The sequence below is a fragment of the Myotis myotis genome, unplaced genomic scaffold, assembly GCF_014108235.1.
Source record: "Myotis myotis isolate mMyoMyo1 unplaced genomic scaffold, mMyoMyo1.p scaffold_m19_p_5, whole genome shotgun sequence".
NCBI lineage: Eukaryota > Metazoa > Chordata > Mammalia > Chiroptera > Vespertilionidae > Myotis > Myotis myotis.
The window spans coordinates 57,752,397-57,774,104 of NW_023416357.1; the positions used below are offsets into that span (position 1 = coordinate 57,752,397).

The 21,708-nt window shown below is 37.1% G+C and overlaps 1 pseudogene; it reads right to left on the reverse strand.

The window, feature by feature from the left end:
- Positions 1-13,157: 13,157 nt before the first annotated feature.
- The window catches only part of LOC118656037, a 46,455-nt pseudogene continuing 37,904 nt past the window's right edge, over positions 13,158-21,708 (reverse strand).

The window sequence follows — 21,708 nt, forward strand, 5'->3', positions numbered from 1 at the left end:
TATTGGTTAAAATGTTGACTTTAAGGATTTTATCCATAATTCCATGTGGGTTACTTATCTTTCTACATTTAAACTTGAAGCAATTTACTTCTTTTCTGTTTGTTTTTCCTCTTTTGGTAGAGAATAAGGATTGGTTGCTACAGCAACAGATTTATTCTACAAGTGCATTTGTGCTTTCATCAGATGTTCACTCTGACAGTGAATTCTGCCTTCTGAATGTCTGACTTTTAGAACCATAGCTAATTAAAAAACCTGCAACAATTCCATTCTGCTGCCCTAAATGCTAATACAAACCATGCAGTACTGAAGCAAATGTGGACAGCGAAAACAATTCTTTGAACAGAGAAAAGCAAGTAATTACATATAAAATCTGTAGTCAAAAATATTAAATTTTAAATTATCTGTAGTTGCTTGATTTATTTCTTTAAAAAAAAACTTTGTGGGATGAAAAAATAATGTCAGTTTTTCTTTCTTCATTTTTTCCCTATCACTCTTTAACCAAGCTCCCCAAATACTCAGAAGTAAAATATTATATTGGATTTCAATGATTGGCTTTTCAACTAAAGAATTTAACTTGATGCTCTGGACAGTTTTGTTCAGTAGTTAAGGGGACAGCTGTGCATGCGATTCCTAGTCAAGGGCAGGTACTTCAGTTGCAGGCTCCATCCTCTCTGTATGGTCAAGGCATGTGTGGGAGGCAACCAACTGATGTGTCTCTTTCACATCAATATTTCTCTCTCTCTCTCCCTTCCTTCCACTCTTTAAAAAAAATCAATTTATCAATTTAAAAAAAGTATCCTCAGGTGATAATTAAAAAAAAAGAATTTAACTCAAATCAGAGGAGGAGGTTAAATTGAAATGTTTGTATTTCTACTCTATGAACTACATTTTTATCTCTTATTGGTTGTTAACTTCTTAAAAACATGTTTCTGCCACATTGTCTGACTCAAAGTCTACAACAGAGCAATGATGATCTGAAGAGCATGGCACTGGCAGAAAAACAGGCACACAGATCAATGGAACATAACTGAGAACCCAGAAATAAAACCACATGTATGTGGGCAAATAATTTTTGACTAAGGCGTCAAAAGCATACAATGGAGGAAAGAAAACCTTTTCAACAAACAATGCTGGAAAAATTGGAAAGCCACATTCAAAAGAATGAAACTAGACTACAGTATGTTCTGATGTATAAAAATTATTTCAAAATGTATCAAAGACCTACATATACAGTCTGAAACAATAAATTACATAGAAGAAAACATAGGTATTAAACTTATGGAGCTTAGGCTTAGAGAATATTTTATAAATTTGACCCCACAGGCAAGGGAAGCAATGGCAAAAATAAATGAACGGGACTATATCAAATTTAAAAGCTTCTATACAGCAAAAGAAACCACCAACAAAACAGAAAGGCTGCCAACTGAATGGGAGAAGATATGTGCAAACAGCAGCTCTGAAAAGGGGTTGATATCCAAAATATATAAAGAATTCACAGAGGGCCCAAACTGGGTGGCTCTGTTGGTTAGAGCAGTGGTTCTCAGCCTTGGCTGCACATTAGAATCACCTGGGAATCTTTTTAAAATACTGATTTCTGGGCCTCATCCTCCGGAAATTCTGTTTTTTTGTTATGGGGTGGGGCCACAACATTAGTAACAAAGAAACAGATTTTCTGGAGGATGAGGTCCAGAAATCAGGATTTTAAAAAGATTCCCAGGTGATTCTAATGTGCACCAAGGTTGAGAACCACTGGGTTAGAGCATTGTCCTGATATGCCAAGGTTGTGAGCTCAAATCCTGGTCAGGACACATACAGGAATCTACCAATGAATGCGTAAGTAAGTGGAGCAATAAGTTGATATGTCTCTCTTTCTCTCTCTCTCTCTCTCCCTCCCTCCCTCCCTCCCTTCCTCTCTCTAAAATCAATAAGTAAAATTTTAAAAAACAGAACTCATACATCACCAAACATGCAAACAATCCAATTAAAAAATGTGCAGAAGACGTGAACAGACACTTCTCCCAAGAAGACATACAAATGGCCAACAGATATATGAAAACATGCTCAACTTCACTAGCTATGAGAGAAATGAAAATCAAAACTACAATGAGATGCCATCTCATACCTGTTAGAATGGGTATTATTAACAAGACAAGTAATAATATGTGTTTGAGAGGTGGAGAAAAAGGAACACTTATTCACTGCTGGTAGAAATGTAAAAGTGTAGAGCCACTATGGAAAACAGTATTTGAGGTTCCTCCAAAAATTAAGAATAAAGATACCATATGACCCAACACCCTTCTTCTGGATATCTACCTAAAAAAACTTGAAAACATTTATTTGCAAAGATATATGAACCCCTATGTTCATTCCAGCATTATTCATGGTGGCCAACACAGAAACAACCAAAGTTTCCTTTGATAGATGATTGGATAAAGAAGATGTAGTACATATAGACAATGGAATACCACTCAGCCATAAGAAAAGATGAAATACTGCTATTAGCAACAGTATGGATGGACCTTGACAATATTATGCTAAGTGAAATAATTCAGTCAAAAACTAAGAACCATGTGATTTCACTCATATGTGGGACATAAAACTGAAACTCATAGATACAGACATGGTATGGTGGTTGCCATAAGGAAGTGATTGGTGGAGCAGTAAAGGGAGCCAAATACATGGTGATGGAGGATGATTTTGGGTGGTGGGTACACAATGCAACATACAGATCATGTATCATAGAAACGTACAATTGATACTTACATAATCTTATTAACCAATGTCACCCCAATACATTTAATTAAAATAAAAAAAGCTGAAGAATATACATATTACATTGGAAAACAAAACCGATTATTCAAAGCTTTTCTTTTGTCAATTTTTAAAAGAGCAAAGAGGTTAAATATGTCTAACCTAAAAGAAGCTTTTGAAAAGTAAACCAATAGAGCAAAAATGAACAAAAAAAATCAGCAAAAAGGAAGCTAAAGTTGAGGAAATTTCTTAAAAAGTAAAACACAAAGACCCAGAGAAGTGAAAAGAGGAGTAAATACAGAACAAGTCCAGGAGGTACAATACCCAGTGACTGCCCCCAGCACTGTAATGATTCCATAGGCTGACTCCCAATTGACTACTTCACCAGAGCATCACTTTTTCTCTCTCTTCTGCCATCTGCACCAAACTCTGCATACTTATTCCCACACTGTTAGCATTGTTAGCACGTGTATGCTCCAACTTCACTAGGCAGTAATAAAGCAATAACAAAAAACAGTTACTAGATCCCAAAGAGCTAGACTGATTTCTTTTCAATAAGAAATTATAATAGATTGCTTCCCCAAATTCCATTTTGAAAGAAATTCCAGTCTTTTTCTACAATTTTATTCCTCAAGTACTCACAGAGCCTGTAGAATAATTTATATTGGTTTACTTTTTTATTATCATTATTATCTGCCAGAAAAACACAGAAATACTCCTTAAGACCAGGTGCTATAATTTACTGAGATCTACGTGCCTTTGAGTTTTCTGCTCCACATATTTTATTTGGCTACACATAACAATTTGGAACCTAAATATTTTATGTGTAAAGATGTATCCTGCAGCATTGTTTTGGAACAGACTCTGGGAAAGCCTCTAAAAATCAATCAATAAAATATCTGTAAAATAAATTATGTATATCCTTACCAAAGAAAATTGCTTAAAGAATGACATGCATCTCTATTAACTGACATGAAATAGACAAAGCCTATATGCAAAGAATGTCCATTATACATGGTTGACAAACAGCATTTTTGTATCTAATTTATACATATTATATTATTTATAGAAAATTATATGGAAAGGTGTTCATTAAAATATTGGTTATAATTTGAGCAGCAGTCCCTTTTTTATTTTCTAGATAAAATTTTCTATTTTTAAATATTCATAATCTTTTTAAACCCTCAAAAGACTTGAAAAAGGCAGTAATTGACTACTGAATTAAAATACCAATTTTTTAGGTCTCTATAACTTAAACCTTCTAAATAGTATAATTACATACATATTTATAAATGTTGACATTGTTTTCTAATTCTCTGAGATAATGTTGTAATGAAACCTGTTAAACATAAAATGGCATAAATGCCCTCAATAGTGTAATATGGAACACCTGCTTTGTATGTTTTCTCATCTGGAGAAGGGCCGTATTAATTTCCTGCGGTTTCAGTAACAAATTGCTCCACACTTGGTGGCTTAAAACAACAGAAATTTAGTCTTAAGTCAATAGCTTAAAGTAGCTTTCTCCCTAATATATCAATCACACTAATTGCTTTTTCTTATTAGTGTATAACTTGCCTCTTGCTTAAAGTGCACAAACTGGTTTGCATAGAATGTAATTACTTTTATTTAATTTTAATTGTTAAACACAAAACAGTCATATATATCTGGATATTAGAATATAAAATTAAAAAAGAATCATAAATAAACATATTTATAAAATCTCTATTAGAATTTTCTTCTTATTTTTAGACTCACTGAATCTAAGGTTATATCTGGTGAAAACAAGAGAGTTACTCAAATTTGGACAATTAGACTTTAACAGAATTTATAATAACTTGCTTTCATGGAAAGCATGATAAAGTTTAATACTAAAATTAAAATCCCATTATTTAAGAAAATTAAATATATTTTTATTGATTTCAGAGAGGAAGGGATGCTGGAGGCTAATTCCAGTAGGTCATAAATGCAAGAAGTTCATCAAAAAGTTGATGGAACTTGGGGCTTCAGCATGGCTGAAGATCTACATATTATTGCCTGCTGCCAGACAGCTGAGGGCAGTTCCCCCAAACTGATAATCTTTTACTGTTTACCAAACCTTACCTTTGATATGTACATCTGCTTTGCTTTAGGGCAAAATGTGTTAATAAAAAGCTAGGGGTCTGGACTTTCTGAGAGCTTAGTCACTAGAACTAAGTTTCCATCTAGCTCCCCCTGCCTTCCAAATTCATATTTCTTCTCTAGTCTATATTCATTTATGCACAGCCCCTTTTCCAGATTCCTGAACCCTTGTAGATGCGGAAAAGACCCCGGCAAAGGGAGAAGAGATAGATAGAAATATCAATGATTAGAGATGATCATTGATCGTCTGTCTCCTGCATGCCCCTTACTAGGGATTGAGCCCGCAACCCAGGTATGTGCCCTTGGCCAGAATAGAACCAGGGATCCTTCGGTCCGCAGGCTGACACTCTGGGTCTATGCACTGAACCAAACCAGGTAAGGCTAAAATTCCATTATTGACTCAAAAAAGATTCTAAAGCATTTAATCTAAAACTCTTATAATTTTCCATCACAGTCTAGATCTCTCACCTTCCTAACAAGAGCTGTTACAAGTAACCATATTATACATACTTTTATTTCCTCTTTATATCTGTCATTTGTTGCTTACAGTTACCATGTGTTGCTTATGGGTGGATGGAAATTTCAACTAGGTCTCTCATGTCAGAATATACCCATTTTCCATAGGTATTTAAATTATATAATGAATAGGTTGAGAATGCTTTGCAAATATAGTCTTATTTGAAAGAAAACTGACTTTTGAAATAAAGAGGAAGTTAGAATCACAACATATTATTAAGATAAAGCTATAGATTAAAAGATAGACAATATCATATAGAAATAATTAAAGAACAAAATAATTAAATATCGTATAGAAATAATTAAAGAACAAAATCCATTAGGAGCAATTATATTTCTGCTCCTTATGTTGAAGTATCACTTTAAATTTGCTTTATAAAAGAAATGCCCCTTCATTGTTTTCTATGAATTTCCTGATAAGTACAACTATATGCTAAATCTGTGTTTTCCTCTTTTCCAACCAGAGGTTTTATATGTAGTTAACCCACTATCTCAAAAAACTACCATCTATGTGTTCATGAATTAATATACATCAAATGTTTTCAAACAATGTCTTAGTCCACTAGGGCTGCTATAACAAACATCCCAGAGACTGGGTGGCTTACAAACAACTGACATTTACTTCTCACATTTCTAGAGGCTGGGAAGAAGGGACTGGTGAGCCCTTGCTTCCTCACTGACTGCTGTGTTTTCATGGTAACCTCACATGATGAAAGGGGTATGGGAATCTACATATATAAAATCCTAAGCGACCAAATGCCCAAACGACCAAATGACCAGTTGACCAGTCGCTATGACATGCATTAATCACTAGGGGACAGATGCTCAATGCAGGAGCTGCCCCCTGGTGGTCAGTGCACTCCCACAGCCGGCCAACCTTCCATGGTCCCTCCTCCTGGCTGGCCCTGATCAGTCCGGATTGGGACTGGGTGAGATGGTCCCAATTGGCCCTGATCGCCAGCCAGGCCGAGGGACCCCACCCTGTGCACCAGGCCTCTAGTCTCTCTATAATATCTCTTATAGGGGCACTGATCCTATTCAGGTGAATTTTGTCTTCATTAACTTTTTCTCCATTATTTTTAAATACTATAAAACAAAAGTTTGCTTTTCTCTACCATGAATGTTCACCGAGTAGTCTTGAAATTATAAAGAAAACTGATAATTATCTGGATCAAGAGAAACAAATTTTACAAAAGCTGTGATCACACTAATGATGAAGAAGAAAAAGTATTACTTATCAGTAGTGCATCTATGAATAATTCATTTTAAATAATCAATGCTTACTATGTATAGTAAATCTGTCTATTACTATATGTGGAGGCTACAATCCAAGGTGAACTCTAATGTGTCACAGGATTCTACAATCCCGACCCTGGGATTGCATATTTGGGTGCTCCTGTGTTGGGTGCATATATGTTTAACAGAGTTATATCCCCTTGTCAAATTGATCCCCTTGGCATTATGAAGTGGCCTTATCTTTTGTTATGGCCTTCACTTTGAGGTCTATTTTGTCACTTATAAGTATTGCTACCCCAGCTGTTTTTTTGTTTTCATTCACCTGAAAAATATTTTCCCATCCCTTCACTATCAGTCTGTGTGAGTCCTTTGTTCTGAGGTGGGTCTCTTGTAAACAGCAGATATATTGGTCATGTTTTCTAATCCATTCAGCTACCCTATGTTTTTGATTGGAGCATTTAATCCATTTACATTTAAGATTATTGTTGGCAGGTACTTGTTGCCATTTTTATTCTTTATGCCTGTGTTCCTTCTTCCCTTCCTATTTCTTCTTTTTACAGCAGTTCCTTTAGCATTTCTTGCATTGGTGGCTTGGTGCTAATAAATTCTCTTAGCCCTTTTTTATCTATGAAGCTCCTTATTTCACCTTCAATTTTGAATGATAGCCTTTCTGGGTATGGTATTCTTGGATTCAGTCCCTTGCTTTGCATCTTTTGTATATTTCATTCCATTCCCTTCTGGCCTGATGTGTTTCTGTTGAGGAATCGGTTGATGGTCTAATGAGAGATCCCTTAAAGGTAACTTTCTGTCTCTCTCTTGCAACATTTAAGATTCTTTGTTGTTGGTATTTGCCAATTTAATTATGTGTCTTGGTGTTGGTCTTTTGGGGTTCATCTTGTTTGGGACTTTGTGTGCTTCTTGAGATTGTGTGAGTTTTTTCTTCCCAGTATCAGGGAAGTTTTCTGTCATTATTTCTTCAAACAGGTTTTCTATTCCTTGCTCCGTTTCCTCTTCTTCTGGTACCCCTATTATGTGGATGTTGTTTCATTTCATATTGTCCCAGAGATCCCTTAGGCTCTTCTGCTTTTTAAGTTTTTTTCCAGTTGCTGCTCTGCTTGGGTATTTTTTCCTACCTTGTCTTCTAGCTCGCTGATGCAGTCCTCAGCTTCTTCTAGTCCAGTAGTCGGCAAACTGCAGCTCAGCAAACCATGGCTCGCGAGCCACATGCGGCTCTTTGGCCCCTTGAGTATGGCTCTTCTACAAAATACCGGCTCTTCCACAAAATACCGACTTCTGCATATGGGCCACGAAGTTTCAGTCGCACTGTACGTATGCGCCCGCATGTGGTATTTTGTGGAAGAGCCACACTCAAGAGGCCAAAGAGCCGCATGTGGCTCACGAGCCGCAGTTTGCCGACCACGTTTCTAATCTATTGTTGATGCTTTCTATTGTGTTCTTTATTGCAGTGATGTCATTCTTCATTTCTTCTTGGTTCTTACACATGTTGAATTTGTCTTCCATCCTTTTCAGCATCCTTATGACCATTGCTCTGAATTCTTTCTCTGACAAATTGCTTGCTTCCATTTTGTTTACTTCCTTTTTTGGTGATACCTCTTTTTCTTTCGTATGTGGGCTGTTTGTCTCCCCATTTTTGCTCCTCTCAGGGTGCCTGGTTATGTGGCTCATTCTTGTTCTCCAGGTGTGCTCTGTCCTTCCTGACCACAGATTGTCTCACCAGCTGTGTTTAATTTGCCAATTCCAGGTGGATGTTATTCAACTTAGCTGTTTCTTCTATCTGCTCCATGAGAAGATGCAGGACACGTCTGCCTATTTGGTCACCATTTTGTCTCCCCCCAGACAAACTGTTCAGGAGCCTGTGGTTGGGGAGGCTGAAGTCTTGGTGTTTGTGGGTTCACAGCCGAGGCAGCAGGTCCCTGACTGGTGTGGCTATAAGGTCCCAGGTGGTTTCCGAGGGCTCCCCGGGTTGAGGTGAGGCTAGTCTCCCAGTCACAGCAACTCTCCCCTTTAAAATGGCATAGTCTCTGTGGCACAGTGGGCCACCCTGGGGCAGATTGCAGCAGTAGTAGTAGCAGAGGCTGCCCGGCTAGGGGAGCCTGGTCTGCCAGCCCCCAAAAGTCCTGCAGAATATAACTCCCTCACTCACACACACACACACACACACACACACACACACACACACACACGTCCCACACATTCCCTTTTTGCTCCCTCACTCACTCTCACTCTCTCAATAGCTATTATTGTTAAAAGTAATCACTATGCAATAAGGTGCTAGTAAATGATTACTACTATTTCTACTTAAAGAATGCTAAAGGATGAATCAGTTAATGAGGTGTATCAAAAAATAAGAAGAGCCCTGACCGGTTTGGCTCAGTGGATAGAGCGTTGGCCTGCGGACTGAAGAGTCCCAGGTTCGATTCCAGTCAAGGGCATGTACCTTGGTTGCGGGCATATCCCCAGTGGAGGGTGTGCAGGAGGCAGCTGATCGATGTTCCTCTCTCGTCGATGTTTCTAACTCTCTATCCCTCTCCCTCCCTCTCTGTAAGAAATCAATAAAATATATTTAAAAAAAATAAGAAGAGAGGAATAATGAAGAGGTACCTTGGACTTTACTTGGTGCTACTATAACTTGCAAAGGTAACAGGTACTTGAGGTGCTTTAACGTTTGACAAAATAATGTTCACAAATAGAAAATTATACTTTTGTTTAGAGATTTGCCTTCACCAAAAACACACATTATTTTACTAATATGAATCATGATTAAATCAATATTATGTAAAAATGAGATATTATTGGACACATTTTGACAAAAATATTTAAAATGTGTATCAAAAAGATTTGATTTTTACTTGATTGTGAAGTTTTAAACATTGTTCTTTTATGATATTTAACTAGAAAGAATATAGACTAGGTACAGTAAAAATTTAAAACCAATATTATAATTTTGATTACTTAAAGGCAACTTGATATAGTAAATTATTTTATGTTTTCACTAGAGGCCTGGTGCACGAATTCATGCACCAGTGGGGCCCCTCGGCCTGCTCTGTGGGACTGGGCTGAAACCAGCTCTCTGACATTACCCAAGGAGGCCCTGACCAGGCTGAGGGACCCTACTGGTGCACAATCAGGGCTGGAGAAGGATGTGGGAGGTTGGACAGCTGTGGAGGGACCGCGGGAGGGCTCCAGGGCATGTCTGGCCCATCTCACTCAGTCCTGAATGACTGGACCCCAGCAGCAAGCTAACCTACTGGTGGTGTGTCTGCCCCCCTGGTGGTCAGTGCACATCATAGCGAGTGATTGAGCATCCTTAGCATATCATTAGCATATTATGCTTTGATTGGTTGAACGAATGACTGGACAGCTGGACACTTAGCATATTAGGCTCTTATTATATAGGATTATTGATTCTATATTTAAAAAAGTAAATTTAAGATATTTGTTAGAAATTGTGTTGGTCTAAATTACATAAATGATGAATGTTGTTTTGTCTAGTAAAATATCAGTTTGATCATTGCATATAACACAAGTGGTTATACAATAGTGTAATGTAAAGTTTTATCATCCTGACAAGGCTATTTTGTTTGCACAGTTTGAAAAAAGCAAGATTACATCAAGTTTTAACTATTTCTATTTTAATACAAGTTCCACTGGCTTACTTGATTTCCCAGGCAGAAGGTACATTTTTTGACATTTGGAGAATTCCCTTAGCAACATGTTTTCAATGCATTGTACTCTGCCAATTATGATCATCCAGCTCATTAGATGCTGTCTGAAAACAAAAGGAATGAAGCAGAAATACTCCCTCCTGATACATTATTTTGGGGGATCGACATTACACAATTAGCAAATGTTATTAAGCATCTTTATCCTTAGTGAAGAAGAATGGAAAACTACTTAATGGTTACCCCTCTCTGTATTTTAAATGGATTGATAGTGCATGAAGCCATTTAAAAATATAAAATGCAAAAAGACAGGCAGGACCATCTGTTTTATATATTCATTATCCTATACATTTTATTTTAGCATTTCATTTAAAAAGATAGAATTGTGCACCTGAAACCCATATAATGTTGTTAACCAGTGTTACCCCAGCCAATTCAATAAATAATTCATTGAATTGATATAGTGTACTTAAAAGGAGAAACACCTACATATATCTCTATTTAAAAACTTATCTTTAATAACATTTCAGCAACATTTATATTAGCTCTAAAATATAGCTCTTATTTCATATTGCTGTTATCCTCAAAAATGTTATCATTAGAAAACCTGACTTATAATGTAACAGAAATGCTTACAATGCAAGTAATTGTGTGCTATTGTTAAATGAATTTTTGTCTTTCAGCTGTTTTTACAAATATATTATTTTATCTGAAAAACTACTGTTAATAAAATATTTGAATTATATCCCAATTTCCACTATTAATAAAAACATCTCAAGATTTAAACAAACTGAATATGATTACTTTTATTTACAGAGTAATAGAGTATTTACTTAACTATGCAGAAGAACTATTTTTCATATGTTTATAGCAAGAAGCAACAGTATGAGAGTAGAATTTGAACAATAAATATAAAACAGTAAATCTGCATTTACTACAAAGGAATAGAGGAGGTTATGGAGCTGGCCAGCCTAGGACCTGCAATAAAGTAGAAAGATGTGCTGCATAATTCAGCTGCCCGCAGAGGAGCCTTTATACAATTTATAAAATATAAATTATCTTTACTCTAAAAAAAATAGAATCTTTTTAGAAGTATTGAAAATATTTTTTTAAAGAACATGGAAAACAAAAGAATGAACTAAACACTCTTTCTGGCCTCTCAATCTCTGTTGAGTATGGTTGCAATTTGTAAAAAGTAAAAAAAGTCTTACTCCCTGGCAACAAAGTGGAGAGCATCTTTTTATAAATATTTCTTTTAATAAAAACAAACACGTGAAAATAGGAATTTCTATAACACTGTTGGCAGTATCTATATAATTCTATTTGTATTGTTGTATTATATAGTACAAGGTTCCAAATGAAACAGAGCAAACCACTATAAACATCAAGAAAACAGCCTCCAGGATATGATGTCTAAAGCACAAGCACAAACTTAAAAATAAATAAGTGGGAGTACATCAAACTAAAACACTTCTGTACAGAAAAAAAAAGAGAGGGGGGGCTGGGGGGGGCGATAGCAGGATCAAAGGGGATATCTATAATACTTTCAACTATAAAGGTAAATTTTAAAAAATTATAAGACTACATATAGAAGAAGAACAAAGTTTGAGGAATCACACTACCTAATATGAAACTATACAAGGCCATAGTATTCAAAACAGCATGGTAGTGATACTGATAATGATGACAGACTCTTCATGTGGTTCTTATCTCACATTTAGAGCTCCCAACCCCAAATCTATTTTAGCAAGAATTTAAATCACAATTGTTTTAAAAAACTAATGACCCTTAATAAGAGCTTAAATGAATTAGTTGACTAAGTAGTTGTTGTGGAACTTTATTTTTTAAATCAGTGGTTATCAAACTTTTTAAATTTTAAGACCCTACTAGAGTAGTAAAACATATTGAGGAACAAAACTTTTTATTTATTTGATTTATACCTATACATATTTACCATGTTAGAAATAAAGACAGAACTTTAACAAAGTACTAATGTAAAAGTGATAATAGTTTGTCTATTATATAAAAATCTTATGAAATATATAATTTAGAACTAGATCTTTAAAACTGACTATAGCCGAAACCGGTTTGGCTCAGTGGATAGAGCGTCGGCTTGTGGACTCAAGGGTCCCAGGTTCAATTCCGGTCAAGGGCATGTACCTGGGTTGCGGGCACATCCCCAGTGGGGATGTGCAGGAGGCAGCTGATCGATGTTTCTCTCTCATCGATGTTTCTAACTCTCTATCTCTCTCCCTTCCTCTCTGTAAAAAACCAATAAAATATATTTTTAAAAAACTGACTAAAATACTGGAGCTAGCAAAATTGCAATTTTTTAAAATTTTATTAGAGGAAGCACCTGGTTTTAACCCCAAAATTCAATATATTTCCTGATTCGCTTTTTGATTATATTTCTCACTATCAAAAAGAGTATCAGATACTCATACTATACAATTTAAAATTCTCCCCTCCTCTCACCAGCTATATTAACTGTCAGGACTGTACTATTGTAATAGCAAACTTAAGAACTGCTCTCTGGACTTCATTGCTTAATTTATTATTTTTGTTCTTTGAATTCACACACGTACAAAATATATTACCTAGGGTTAATGTATTACAATTTATTTTATTGTACAAAACTCTTTGATTTTGGCAAAAACCCAATGTGGCTTTAACAATATATGTATTCACCCTATGATGTGTTTGTCATAAAATAAATATTGAAGCTGGAAAATATCATCATAAATTAGTTTTAGTTTATAAGTCATAAATAATGACTTTATAACTTGATGTGTATAGGCTATTAAAAAGTCAAATATAGGAAACAGTATTAAACTCTAAACATAAATAATTGCCTCATGATAAATTGGGCTTGTGATGGTACACAAGTTCCAGAAAAGCACCTTGTTTAAATCCCTTCATTACAGGCAAATTAATTACTTCTTCAAAAATTTGGCAAGATATTCTAACAAATTGAAGAAAATGAAAGGAAAAACTTTAATGTATTCATTTTTTTCTCTGCCTTTGAACTATGCTTCTGCTGTTTTAAATGTTTCAAAAAGTTGACATCTATTGCATTCTGTAATTAAATGCCTTCCAATTTTTAAGTAACCTAGTAATCAATGAAACAGCTGAAGGGAGTCCCACTAGAAATGCTACAAATTGAACAGATAAAGCTTCTTTGAACTATACAGACCTATTTATTGGTGTAGTTGGCCTACCTAAGCTGGTAGTGCAGCCCTATAATTAACCTTATGCTCACACCCATTAATAGAACACTCTTCTCAAGTGAATGGAGTTGCAATGGTGGGATAGCTGCCTACCTTTCAATGCTTGACTTCTAATAGAAAGATATCCTTAAATATTCTTTGCTGATGTTACAGTGCAATACGCACATATCTATAATTTAAAATATGTAAATGTTTTATTTACATTTATTAGTATATATACTCACATATATATAAAACCACCTGAGGATATTTTTCCATTGATTTTTAGAGAAAGTGGAAGGGATAAGGAGAGACAGAGAGACACATTGATCGGTTGCCTTCACACACACCTCACCAGGGCCGGGGATTAATCCCGCTACCGGGGTACATGCCCTTGATCAGAATCAAACCAGGACCCTTCAGTCCACAGGCCAACACTCTTTTCACTGAGCCAAACTGGCTACAGCAAACCAATGAGTATTACCGCACTTTGTAAAATATCAATATTGGAAACCAAACTATGTTTAAATGGGGTTAGGGTAAATAAACTATGACATATCCATATGATAGAATACTATGCAGAATTAGAAAATCATATTTGTGTAAATTAAAAATGTACTTAGAGATATATTAGTAGGTGAAAAATAAGATAGAGAATAGTATCCTGTTATTTGTATTAAAATATACAAAATTTATGAAAGTGAGGTTTCTCAAGTGAGATATTCCATTTTCTGTGCTTTTCAGATATTTTTCAATATTTTGTACACACATAAAAATGAGTTTGTCATTCATGCTAAAACTAGGGAAATAATCTCAAGTATTTTAATTTATTTTATAATATTTAACAAATAACATATCACAGTTTTAGTAAAAGAGCTTTATTCATTCAATTATCATAACTTATAGGTAGGTACTGTCATTGCCACTGAAGAGAACAGAGAGGTACAGAGGGTTTAAGCTTGTTAGGGGCAGATTCGGATTTCAAATTCTGGTAGTTTAGACCTGGAGTCTAAAACTTAATCACATGAATGACTGCTTCTTGGGGGGGCAAGCCGGGGAGGAAATCAATATAGCTAACTCAGAATGACAAGATCAGGCTTTATGCTAGAGTAGTTCACAGTTTGGAAGGTCAGACTGGAAGCCTATGCACTATATAGATATAGGTAGGGATGTGGATACAATATAGATAAGATTATACAGATGCAGATATAGATATATAGATCTCCAATAACAAGGAGCTTGAATTTAAGTTATTCCAAATTTGCTGTCTATTTTTTTCTAAAGATAAAGCAGGATTCAGACTAATGATCTGATTTATAAGTACTTTCCTCCACCAAGGGCAAAAACAAATAACAACATTAAAACAACAATTATACCAACAATGACAAATGACAATCCATCAATCGTCTTCCCAAATAGCAAGTACATCAGACGGACGTGTCTGTGTTGTTTCAAATTAGATGACAAATGTAAATTTCTAAAACTGGGTTTACCTGCTTTTAAATATTCTGTGAAATTCAAAAAGAAAGAATTTTCTTTTGTGCCTTACCAACTCTCTCAGGAGCACTGAAGCTTAATTATTCTCACTCTTCTTTTAGTTAATTTTAGTCTAGAATCTATCTCTATATTGTTTTTGAAATTCCTTCTGCTTCTCTGCTGAATTCTCAGAATTTTGGCTTGATTTTTCCATAGTTAACATCCTTATGCTACATGAAAAGATTTGAATCTAATGAATTCAGCATCAGTACAATGAAAACGGAAACAACCAATGAATATATTCTTTCATCACGGTAAACATTTTGACTACCAATTATATGAATTTAAGAAGTTGATGACATATATTAGTGCTGCCAGTTTTTAGTTTGGAGATTACATTCCTTTGTTTTCCCTCTACTAATATAAGAAGGTTTACTTTAAATGTTAATAATTGCCACTGTATGGTTAGGTCCCTATGTAGAACTGTAAGCTATTGCTATGAAAAGGAGCCACTTTTGAAATATGAAGTAAAACCCAGACCCACTGATATTAAACTGCCTGGCCATTTCATTTTTAAAAACTAGATATATATGCTAACATAAACAAGGATTTGTATGAGAATTGGGAAATATAGAAAAAGAAAAAAGGTTTCATGTAATTAATTAGTCCTAAATGAATATATAATTTCTTCTATGGAAAGTATTTTGTATTCATTCAAACTTTTAAATTTAAAAGATAAATGTATGCAAGACTGTAGAACAAAAAAACCTTAAGCAAGCAATAGAAAACTGCTTTTATTTTTGCAATTTCAGAAAAGAGTTTTAAAAACTGTACATTATGTGATCAACAAAAAGTAAATGACTTGAGTCATAGCTCTGTTCCCTTTCTCACTAAAATATTTCTTTTAAAATGATCTGAAAAAAGAAACTTTAAGTAAATAAAGTGGAAATTGAAGTTTATAGTTTCTTCATGGTTAAATTTCAATGAGTGTAATGAGTTGTATATAATTATATTCTTCCTGTGCTTTATGATTTTCAGGACATATTTCACATCCCAAAGGTCTTTTCCACCACTCGTTACTGAAATTACTGGTGAACTTAATTATATTTAGTTTTGTTCATTTTTTACTGAATTCAAGACTAATTAATGAAATTATAAATGATAGGAATTCAGACACATTAAAAATATAAATCATAATTATTTTCAGGAATGTTAATAGGTACTTTTAAATTATATATAATAATTTTACAAATGGAAAGACTATCCGCAGTCTAGTCTCTTCTGTCATCATATATTTGATCCACTTTTCTTTATGCATCATTCCCCCAAACCCCTCCCTGCTGGTAACCACAATTCTGTTGTCTGTGTCAATGAGTTTGTTTGCTTGTTTGTTGCTTTCTGTTTTATACCCCACACGAGTGAAATCATATGGTTCTTGTCCTTTCCATGTGACTTATTTCATTTAGCATGATACTATGAAGACCCAAGACCCATTAATGTTTTGACAGATGGAAATATTTCATGCTTTTTATGGCTGGGTAGTATTCCATTATATATATATACTAGAGGCCCAGTGCACAAAATTTATACACCTGTGGGGCCCCGCCCCCAGCCCCCCAATATTCATGTATTTATGTATATGTGTGTATGTATGCTTATTTTGTGGGTTTTCTTGTTAATCCTCACCTGAGGACATTTTTCATTGATTTTTAGAATAGAAGTGAAGACGAGAGACAGAGAAACATGGATGTGAGGAAGACACATCAATTGGTTGCCTCCTGCACATGCCCTGACAGGATCAGGCCAAAACAGCACCGCCAACAGGGCCAATTGCTTGTAGCCCGCTGAGGCTCAGGCGTTGAGCATATGGCAATTTTCTGTTTCTCCTTCCACTTCTGGTAGAGGTCCCACTTATAGGAGCTGCTGATGTAGCAACCACTTTCTGTCTTGATCTTCTTGTCCTCCTGTCCTGATTGTCCCACAAACAGCTTCTTTTTCCGGTCCCACTTGAGTTGCTGCCAGCCCCTGGTCAGGTTCTGGGCCTTGTCCCCCATCAGGTCCAGGACAGCGCCAGCCACCTGCTGCTCCAAAGCACCCCTGCCCCACCAATGCTCAGGCCCGTTCACTGTCGAAGTCCTTGGGCCAAAAGGGGACAGAAATCCTGGTCCAGCAGCCGGGTCTCTTCCTTCTGCCTCTTCACTCCCTGCTCAGGTCCTGGCTGCTGCCGTTTCTGGCCCACGACCTCTGTGAAGACGTCCTTCACCCTCCCTCCCTCCTCCTCCTCCTCCTCCTCCTCTTTTCCAGTCTGCTCCACCTGCCACGCTGGGCAGCTCGGGGCTGCGACAGCCAGGCCCTCCTGCCACTCCTGCCGGCCCTGCTGGAAGCTGGTGATGGCCTTGCAGTCCTTTAGCCTCTTGGCCCATATCACCTGGGTGCTCATGTCCCAGCTGGAGGTGTTGATTTCAAAGATGGTCGCTCACGAGCAGTACTGCTTGATGCTGTCCACCAGCCTCAGCTGCTACAGCTCCTCCTCCTCAATGCTCGAGCTGAAGAGGGGTGCAGGCACAACCCCAAGAGGTCCAGCTTGTGGCCCGTTTGATGGACTCTGGCGAGGGCACTGGCTGCAAGTGCACTTACTGCTAGAGGGCCTTGTCGGCCATGCGGCCCAGGCCCCACAGCTCTAGCAACACCTCCAGGGTGTTTTGCAGGCCACGGTCCTTGTTATCCACCACACTCTGTGGCTCCCAGTCCAGCACGCCATCCACTCTACTGCACCTTGTAGGGGTGGGCGAGGGTGAGGGCATGGCCCCGAACAGGTGTAGGTCCACCAGGTAGTGGACCTTATCTGGGGCTACCAAGGAGTAGGCTGTGCCACTTTGGCCAGCCCAGGCCACACAACCCACGTGGTGCAGGAAGAGCTTGCTCTTGACCAGAAAGCTGAAATTGATGTTGTTGTCCAGCAGCAGGATGTCCAGGCCCTGGGCTGCCAGGTCAGTCCTGATGAGGGTGGAGCCGTGGGTGAACTTGGCCAGGTTGATCTTGCAGGCATTTGGTCCAGGGCACTGTAGATGTGGGCACAGCTCACCCCCTAAAGTGGCCTCAGCCTCCAGAGACCAAGTGGCTGAGGGGAAGCAGATGCTCAATGCCTGGGCCCGGGGTGGGGGTGGGCAATCGGGGGCAGGGGCCGTGGGTGGTTGGGGGGGTCCATCAGGCAGTGGGCCACGGCAGTCCGCATAATAGTGACTGGTCGTTCCGCCATTCAATCAATTTTCATATTAGATTTTTATTATATAGGATATATATATATATATATATATATATATATATATATATATATACATACATACTACATCTTCTTTATCCATTCATCCATCAAGACACTTAGGGCAAAATAAATTAAAGCAAAAATAAATGAATGGGACTACATACAGCTCCAACATAGGGTTATTATCCAAAATACGGAAAGAACTCATACAACTCAACAACAACACACATACACACACACACACACACACACACGTGCACACGCGCGCACACACTAACAATCTAAATAAAAAATGGGCAGAAGACCTGGACACTTTTCTCAAAAAGACCTATAAGTGGCCAACAGAGAACAGATGGACAACAGAAAAGATGATAAACTTTACTAGCTATAAGGGAAATGCAAATCAAAACCACAATGAGATACTTCCTCACACCTTTCAGAATGGCTATTATCAATCAAACAAGACATAAGTGTTGGACAGGATATGGAAAAAAAGGCATATCCATTCAGTGTTAATAAGAATGTAAATTGGCACAGTATCTAAGGATGTTAAGGAAGAAGGAAGATGATCAAGGATATAACAACCAAAGGACTTGTATGCATGCATATAAGCATAACCAATGGACATAAGACACTGGGGAATAGGGGAAGCTGGGGGAATGTAAAGAAAGGGAAAAAAAGGAGACATATATAATGCTCTTTGTAATACTTTAAGCAATAAAACAAAATTTTTTAAAAAAAGGATATAAGATGCAAAAAAGGGCAATAGGTGCTCAAGAGTGTGTGCTGTGCACACACATATGTACACAAAAACCAGGAAAAGGATGTTTTAAAAATAAAAAGGAACCTTTATTCTTAAATGCTTTCAATAATAAACATACCATGAAGTACCATTTATTGCTTTAAATTGCATTGAAAGCTTTTATGTAGTATAAATCAGAAAAACAAGATTTCTAAACGTTTTCTGCCTTCATATTGCATTCAATTAAAAAAAAATCTCAAGGAATTTATTATATTTTATTTTAGAACTGATCCAAAATTCTAATAATTCCTTTTTATAAAAAATAGGCATTTTTTCCAGTTAGTTTCCAAACTATGTAAAGTTTAGATAATTATATGATTAGAAAGGATTTTTGCATTTCAAATACTAGAATTCATAAATTTACAATTCAGTTACCCCCAAAAACTTACTTGGCATAATCTATATACATAAAAGGCTAATATACTAAGTTTCCGACTGGTTGCTATGATGCACACTGACCATCAGGGGGCAGACGCTCAACGCAGGAGCTGCCTAGTTGCAGTGACTTGGCAGCTGTGGTTCTCGGGTGACACACCCCGAAACCAGAGAGGAGGGAGCCCAATTCCTCGCTGGGCTGTGCAAGTCCACCTTCGGCCATGGGTTATGTTGTTGCTGGGGCACTGTTGGCCCCAAATCTGTCAGAGAGTGGGTTTCAGCCAGATCCCCACAGGGCAGGCTGAGAGACCCCACCTGCTGGAGGGACCCCACTCATTCCACAAACGCCCTTTGAGTCATGGTGCCACCCACATGCAGCTGGCAGGGGAGGGACCGTGGGAGATTGGCTCCAGGGCATGTCCGGCCCATCTCCCCCAGTCCCGCCCCACCAGCCACCTTCTAATGAATTTCCTTTCAATGCACATGAATTTGTGCACCAGGTCACTAGTATAGAAATAATCGTCTTAGGGCTGATAATGGAAAAAATAAAATGCAATAACCACCAGTAAGAGAGTCACTTAAAATGGAGTCAGGAGGCCACTGAGACATGTGACCTATGCAAGTTTCATGTCTCAGTTCTTGGAACTGTGGTTACGTTGCTGACCTATTGATGAACTCAGCTCAAGGCTGAACTGCAAACATTCTGGATCAATGATTGATACATGGACATATATGAACTTTATTTGCTCCTCATCTTCTATATCCTTTATCTTGAAAGCAACCCATCCCTTTCACAACTTGCATCCTCCTCTTGCCTAATGGGCCTAACCATCCCAGCTGACATAGCCAATGTGCTTCATTTACATGAAGAACCTAACTGAAAACAGCTCTGGTAAACCCTGCCTTTCTTTGTTCCCTTTGGAGCACAACTCATGTTTGCTGCCTTCATCGATACCTCCTGACTGCAATGCCTCATTTGCTCAAGTAAATGCCTTTAACTTTTTATTGCACCTTTTTATTGTGGGTTAACAGGACCCAAATAAGGTTTACTCAACTAATTATAAGTACAAATAAAGTTATAAAATACAGCTTTAAAATTTTTATCTATGATTGTATGTTAATAACCACATTTTCTAACAAAGGTACCATAAGACAACATACATACATTACTTTTTAAAATAATTTTAAAAAATCAGAGTACAAAATGAAATGTTAACAGAATTTCTGAGGATAACAGTGATCACTCAATTCAAATTGGGTAAAGACACTTAACTTTTGCTTTCTTATCCACTGTTCTCAATACATTATGTGAGTTTCCCTCCATAAAAGAGGAGGATTCAATCGTAAATAGGTTGCATTACAAACCTGGGAGAATTACAGAAAACAAGCCCAGTTATTGGAAGAGATCCTTCAAATATTTTTTATAGTGGCACAGACCATTAACCTAGTTCAGACTTCTGGCTTCATGTATTGTGACTGCAGGACGAAACTTATAATAGTTAAAACAGTGGATAAGAAGACAAAAGTCAGAAGTATTTTTACCCAATTTGGCATTAAATGATTGTTACACTCAGCAAATCTTTTAACATCACACCGTTTATTCTACTTTCTAGCTTAAGCTTCACTTTCCCCATAAACATGTTTTTACATAAATGAGACTTTGGAGGAGCCGAGTCACCAGTGCCTTCTTTGTCTGTGATGGTTGCTGAGATTCTGTAGAACTTCCTCACTTCCTGTTCCCATCAGTCCTTTAAAGGATAGCTTCCCATACAACTTGCCTTTCCATCCCCAGATAGGACACATCCCCAAATCGCTGCATTTGCTTCCACACAATTTCTAAGTCCTTTCATTTTGTTTCTCCAATATCGAGTGCAGTGATCCTCCAGGGTGTACACCTGTTATCAAGAATTTCTAATTCAGGTTGCACTTTCCCTTTTCTGGTGTGAACCCTCTTTAATAAGATCTGTGTGTTTTCTCTATGAGGAACTTGACAGAGTCTCCTCTAGTGTGGTCAGTCCTACACTAACTATTTGAAAGGTTTTAAATCAGTTTAGAAAGTTACTGTGTGACTGATTTCCCCATTCACTAAAAGCACTTTAAAGTTTGTGATATTCTCTGTACTCTAGTTATGCAGTAGTCATGGAAAATAGGTGATGCTCTGTTACCCTTGTTCATATTAACAGTTCATGAAAGATATTGTTGCCAGTGATATTTTTTTTTGTAGTGACCAGGCCAATTATAATGAAGTATTCCATATTTCAGTGTTTTCTTCTTGCACAA